General features: G+C 35.7%; 1 non-coding gene across 1 annotated transcript; it reads left to right on the top strand.

Moving 5' to 3' along the window:
• The first annotated feature begins 3,741 nt into the window (after positions 1-3,741).
• LOC131147029 (small nucleolar RNA R71) lies at positions 3,742-3,849 on the top strand. Its single transcript, XR_009134560.1, has one exon. It is a non-coding gene; the product is annotated as a small nucleolar RNA R71 (small nucleolar RNA).
• Positions 3,850-6,485: the final 2,636 nt, after the last annotated feature.

Genomic DNA, 6,485 nt, shown 5'->3' with positions numbered 1-6,485 from the left:
GTTGGCTGTGTGGGGACGGAAGACTAGCCACGGCAAGGAGGAAGAGAGATAGGAAAGGAGAATGGAAAGGGGAAAGAGAAGACTGAGAGAGGGAGCTTGTACGTAAGAAAGGGGAAGGGAGAGAAGGAAAGGTCGAGAGAGAAGAGGTAAGGATGGGAGAGTGAGAGTAAGGGAGAAGGAGAGGGGAAGGGGTGGGGGGGCGTGTGAAGGAAGAGAAAAAGAAAATTTATAGGAGGGAGAAGGGTTGCGACCTACCCAGCGAGGATACCCGACTCGGCTGCATCCACAATTACGTGAATGATTTCAAAAGCGGTATCCACATTACTAACTTCAGCAAACATGAAATTAATGCCCATGCAACACAATCATATCGTTTCACATACAAGAATATAATTGAATTTCACACAAGTTCGTTCATATTCAATGCACACAACTCTGAAGCACGTCACTCATGCAAGTTTCATCATTTTATAACATTTAAAAACAGTATACTCTCATGAAGTTAACCAGCAGTACAATTCAAAGTTAATTTGGTCATATAAGTTCGAGTATAAACAGGTGAAATCTCGAGGAGTGTGTGATATGTGTGACTCATTACACTTAGGATACCAGTGGACACCTACAGAACGGTTGTTTTGACTCGGCCTAACTGGTATACCCTAAAAAACACTCAAAAATAATGGGTTCACTCATCATATGTGAGGAGAAGTGTCGCGATCAAAATTTTCACATATTGCAAGGAACAAACGCTAAATATACGGAGTGGACTATTTTGAAAAGAATCTAGCCTATTTATGAGGTGTCGGGTCCTTCACCTTAGCATCTTCTCACCTACTCGCCATGTCCAATCAAGACCACCCTAGATCAACTTATTCACAAACTTGGCATGAATACATCTAAGGCATTAAATGGTTGAAGAATCTTAATACGTGGAAAACATGTGTCGCATCCTTGACTTTTTGTGGTATTTCTTTGGAACAGGCATTAGCATTTCATTTCATGTGCATTTCTATTTTTTTTTCCTTTTCTTTCTTTTGCTCATTCTTCATTTTCTGTCTTTTCGTGGTCAATTAGGACAATCATTACACTTTTATTATCTTCATACCATCAATGGGAATTAAGCTCGAATAGTGGTTCATGAACTAAGTCTATCTCTATGGGTGGTTCAGCTTTCACATCTTGAGTAGGCTACAAGACCTAGGTTTCTATCTCCCCACTAGATGTCACCTCTAGGCTAACAAATCAAAAATAGAGACTAGTGTACAAAGAATCGTCCAGAAGAAAAAAAATTGAGTTTCGTGAACTCTGATTTGATGTTAACACTCAAAAGGACGATAAATAGCTCAAGGATATCTCACAAGGTGTCATAGTCGTCACGGGTGTTCTCTCAGTGCTCACAAGGAACCGTAAGTGCAATGAATCACATGAATATGTCTATTTGGCCTCATTAGATGCCGTGTAAATACAAGAGTTTATATAACTAGATTAACATGAGTGTACTACCAATCAATTCGTCATAGAGTTGCAAAGTCATATAAAGAGAAACTACACATAAATGACTCAAGTGTGTAATTCTTAGGTTATATGCAAATATATGAAGGGTATATGTCAGTGTTAATTATGACATAATTGTTTATCCTCAATGCTCTTTCTTTATTTCACTCGAAAAATGAGTAGCTCGGAAGCTATTCCAAGTATAGGAGTTATGTTATGTAAAATTCAGCCCAAAGGCTAGATCATCTCCTCAGGGAATGCGATTTAATCTCAAATTTTACGTTTTTCTAATCGAAAATAAAAAGTCACTGAACTCAGTTTAGATTCGAGGTTTTCTGGATTTGTTTGAGATTTCTTCTGACAAATTAAATGAACATGTAAATTAAATTCTAAATCCTAATATAAACTGAATTAAATAACGAGAAATAGAAAACTTACATTAACAACTTAACAAAATTAAAACATGCTTTGAATTAAAAATGATAACTTTAATACGTAAATTAAACACACAACTAAAATAAACTCATTCGAATACAACTTCAATAAACACCAGATTTTTAGCGCAATCAAGAACTCAGAATCAAAATTAAAACTTTAACCATTAAACAATAATTAAACACAAAAAAATGGACTCCAATTAAACTTAACTTAAATGAAATCAAACTCACAAAGATTCAACTTTTAACAAGATAACCAATCTAGATCCTAAGAAGAGAATTTTTTTTTAATAATATAAAACCCAGCAAGTAGACGTGCACAGTGTCACATGCAAATGCTTACCCCCCCCCCCCCCCCAAAAAAAAACTAAAGTGGAACATTGTCCTCAATGTGAAAGCATATGGGAAATAGAAAAACCGTGCACGGGAGAAGTAGGGCGTACCTAGGTGGAGAAGTAATGGAAAAAGAAAAACTAAACTACAAGAAAATGTACTTGAAAATTAACTAAAAATAAAATAAGGTAAAACAAAATGAAAAGAAGGGAAAGAAAAACATCACAGTTGTTTGGTGGAGGCTTTGGAGGAGTTTCGTTTGGTGGGTGCAGGTCTATAAATTGAACTAGTGGGTCTCCAAATTTGAGCAGCCACAATAAATCAGTCTTTATACCTGCATGAAAGTCCGCCTTAAATGAATTAATATTCTTCAAAATACTAGACAATACGTGTGCAGATTGAATTTCTTGTTTTAACAAGAAAGGGTCTTTATTCAACATAGTTTTCAAGAAATTTACTTCTTTACGAACTGGTGTTTGAGGAAAAGTTGTTGAAATAGTTACCTTTAGTTCTTCAGAAGCACTAGCATTAAAAATTTTACCTGGTTCCTTGAGAGTTAAACATTCACCATTCTGCTGACCCTCTTTATCGGTTGTACCAATCATCTTACCACTATAGGGATTTGCTTCAGCATTGGACTCCTTGACATTTATTCTAGTTGGGAGTGACGGTTCCACGGCTGCCAAGCTCTGAGGATAAGGTACCACATGTTGGTATCCCTTATTAATTTCAGCCTCCTCATTAATTGACTACTACACTTCTAGGCCCGCTTCCTATGGTTTTTCTTTGACTTCATCTGTCTCAGTTGTAACTTCAGGTGCCGAGACAACTGGTTGTCTGTCGATGAGCATCTTAAGTTGGGAAACTTTTTTCCCGCTTCTTGAAGTAATGATGGCCTCCACTATCTCAATAGAAACATTATATATATATATATATATATATATATATATTTATTGTTGGTGCTGCTGGTATTCTTGAGGACTAGGCTGAGGTTCCACTAGAAATTCCCTTTTTTTCCAAGATAGCCAACTGCGTGCTCATCGCATTAGCGGGGTCTAGAAATTCATTTATGGCTTGAGTATACTGATTGTGAGTTGTGATTTGAATTTGCATGAACTGCTGAAAAACATCCTCAAGAGACTTCCCCAATGGAGCAAATGCGGCATTAGATTGAAATCCTGACAACGCACAGCTCTGAAGGGTCTGTTGTGGCTGATATTTAGGTGGGTGAGTGTCTGGATAATATGTTGGCTCATATTTATCTTCACCACTGATTGTGCTGATAGGCTGTACTATCATGGATGCCTAATTGTATCATGTATTCCATTGTAGGACACTTTCAGTTAGGTAATCAAAGAATGATAGTGTCTCATCTAATTCCTTGCTGAAGAGTTCTCTATTGCACATGGTTTGGACAAAGTGCTTGCAATCAGGAGTAAGAGTTGTATACAAACAATTAACTAACTTTCATGATTCAAACTCGTGATGTGGACAAGCACTTAGCAGATCCTTGAATCTCTCCCAGCAAGCCCGAAAAGTCTCATCACCCTTCTGCATAAACTGAATGATCTGTTCTTACAAAAATTGAGTTCTTTGTGAGGGACAAAACCAATGCAGAAATTCACGCTCCACATCAGTCCAATTAAAGATAGAGTGAGGTCTTAAATAATTAAACCAAATATGCGTCCTATCCTTCAAAGAGGCAAGAAATAAATGTAATATAATGGATTCATCAGTTCTAGCACGAGAGAATATTATAAGTCAACTCGAACTCTGTCAGGTGCCGATAAGGGCACCTAGATTTCGTCCCGTAAAACTGAGATAGCAACGACTTCTTCCTGCACTGCATCATAAAATTAAGTTCATCATTAGGTAAAGTAGTGTAAGATCATGCAATGGTGTATTGAAGCTGCAAAAAGTTCATAAGCGTGCGTGGTGTAGGTGCAACCATTTTTTTTTCAGAGCTCAATTTTTTTTTCTTCTTTTTTTCTTTTTCTTTTTCATGAGACTAATTTACTGATGGGAAAAATGATAATTTGAGACTAAGACCGACATTCCCCGGCAACGGCGCCAAAAACTTGACTCACTCTAAAAATGAGCAACTCGGAAGCTATCCCAAGTATAGGAGTTACGTCGTGTAATATTCAGCTCAAAGGCCAGATCGTCTCCTTAGGGAATGCAGTTTAAATTCCAAATTTTATGTATTTCCAATCAAAAATAAAAAGTTATTGAACTCAGTTCGGATTCGGGGTTTTCAGGATTGTTTGAGATTTCTTTTGACAAATTAAACAAACATGCAAATTAAACCCTAACCCTAACATGCACTGATTTCAATAAAAAAACACAAAAATCCAACATTAACAACCGAACAAGAATTGAAACACGTATTAAATAAAAAATGATGTAAAGCAAGGTGTAGTCCCAAGAGGGGGGGGGTGAATTGGACTTTAAAATTTTCTTTTAATTCCTTTTTAGAATTCTTGAACTTCTTTTATTTCTTTTAACCAATTTGTAACTTATTTGTTTAATTTGTTAAGCACTTAAGAACTTAGTTTCTTTATTTCATCCTTAACCATACAAACATCCAATCATTCAACCAAACCAATCAACTATTAGAAAGCAAACAACCAAGCCAATACACAACACTTATGTAATATAAAAACTCAAGATAGTTGTTTGTTTATATTAGCCAAATTTGAACCAAGCCCTGTAGTGAATGATAATTTATGCTTGCTGATGTAAAGCCTTGTATAAATAAATTTGCTTCTTTAATATGATGTGCTATATAAAATCCAATCACTCTTTTCAAAATTCAAAATGCAAATAAACTCTTAGTTAATTTATCTTTGGTATGTTAACCAAATAACGTACTCCCGTATGGTTTCCACAAAGTATGGTTTAACCAATGTACTCCCTTTCGGTTTCCGCAACCCAATATCAAAATTAAACTTTAAGTTTACTTGATTTCCAAATATACGTAATATATAAGATTTTCAATTTAACCATCCACGCAATTTAAATATGCTGAAAATAAAGAGTAAGGGAAAGAGAGAGTAACACAAGATTTTACGAGGTTTAGCTTCAACACAGCCTACGTCCTCGCCTTTGGCAAACCACCAAAGGATTCACTAAACCTGTTCCTTTATCGGGCGGAACAAACCTTTACACACTCCTTCAGTAAGCTAGAGCCCGCCTCTCCAAACAATGTCCCCTCGTTCAGTCACTCCTTAATTAGGCTAGAGCCCGCCTCTCTAAGCAATATTCCCTTGCTTAGCCAAAGATCCAAACAATCCTTGGAATCATCAATCTACAAGATACAAATCAAATATATGTGTACAAAGAATTTGCTCCTACAAGAGATGATTAGTACAACAATTCAGAACTATAAACTTTAAAGTAAATAACAATATGGAATTTAAACTTGAAGCTCAAGGAAGTATATCACCAATTTAATTCTTTCAATGGATGAAAGATTTCAGAATTGTAGCACAAACTTGGTGATTTAGAATGAACAAAAACTCAGCAAATTTCGTAGACAAGATGAGAGTGAAAGACCCTTGAATGATGAGAGCACTTGAAAGAGTTTGATATCTTAATTTGATTCTTTGTTTTCTTGGTTCATTAATTCAATGATCTTTGAGGCTTATTTATAGATTTAGAAAAGTATTAAACTTGTTCCCCAAGTGACTTGGAGTATTCCCCAAGTTTTCACAAAGTTTGAGCTCCAAGCAACCTCATTTAAAAATTTATCTGTTATAAAAAATTTCAAAACAGTCGCATGGTAGTTAACTATCCATTTGTGGTAGTCGGCTGTCCACTTAAATTAAAGGGACAGTAAGGTGGTAGTCGTCTGTCCAAACACAGACAGTCGTCTGTCAGGCTGTCAACTTCAAGCACCCTTGAGTATTTTGATCATAACGTTTTTTTTGTAACTCGAACTTTGACAAGCTTGGTGTCAAAAGAAAGCTAAGAGAAAATCCTAAAATTTTCATATTGAATACATTTTAAAATAAGGATTTATTGATAGCAAAAAATGTACATCAATGTGGATGTAGAAAAAATGACAGCAATTGGGAAATCCTCTTTTTGGTGCTTTTCATTCCAAAACCGATTCTAACCTTTTTAAAACATTTTTTGATCTTAAAAATGTTTTCCATGTTTTTTAAAAGGTATCTAGGTCCAATAATTTTACCTAACAGTTTCATGCATCCATATTAAAAT

Source organism: Malania oleifera, chromosome 13, assembly GCF_029873635.1.
Source record: "Malania oleifera isolate guangnan ecotype guangnan chromosome 13, ASM2987363v1, whole genome shotgun sequence".
NCBI lineage: Eukaryota > Viridiplantae > Streptophyta > Magnoliopsida > Santalales > Ximeniaceae > Malania > Malania oleifera.
This window is presented reverse-complemented; position numbering and strand designations above follow the sequence as displayed.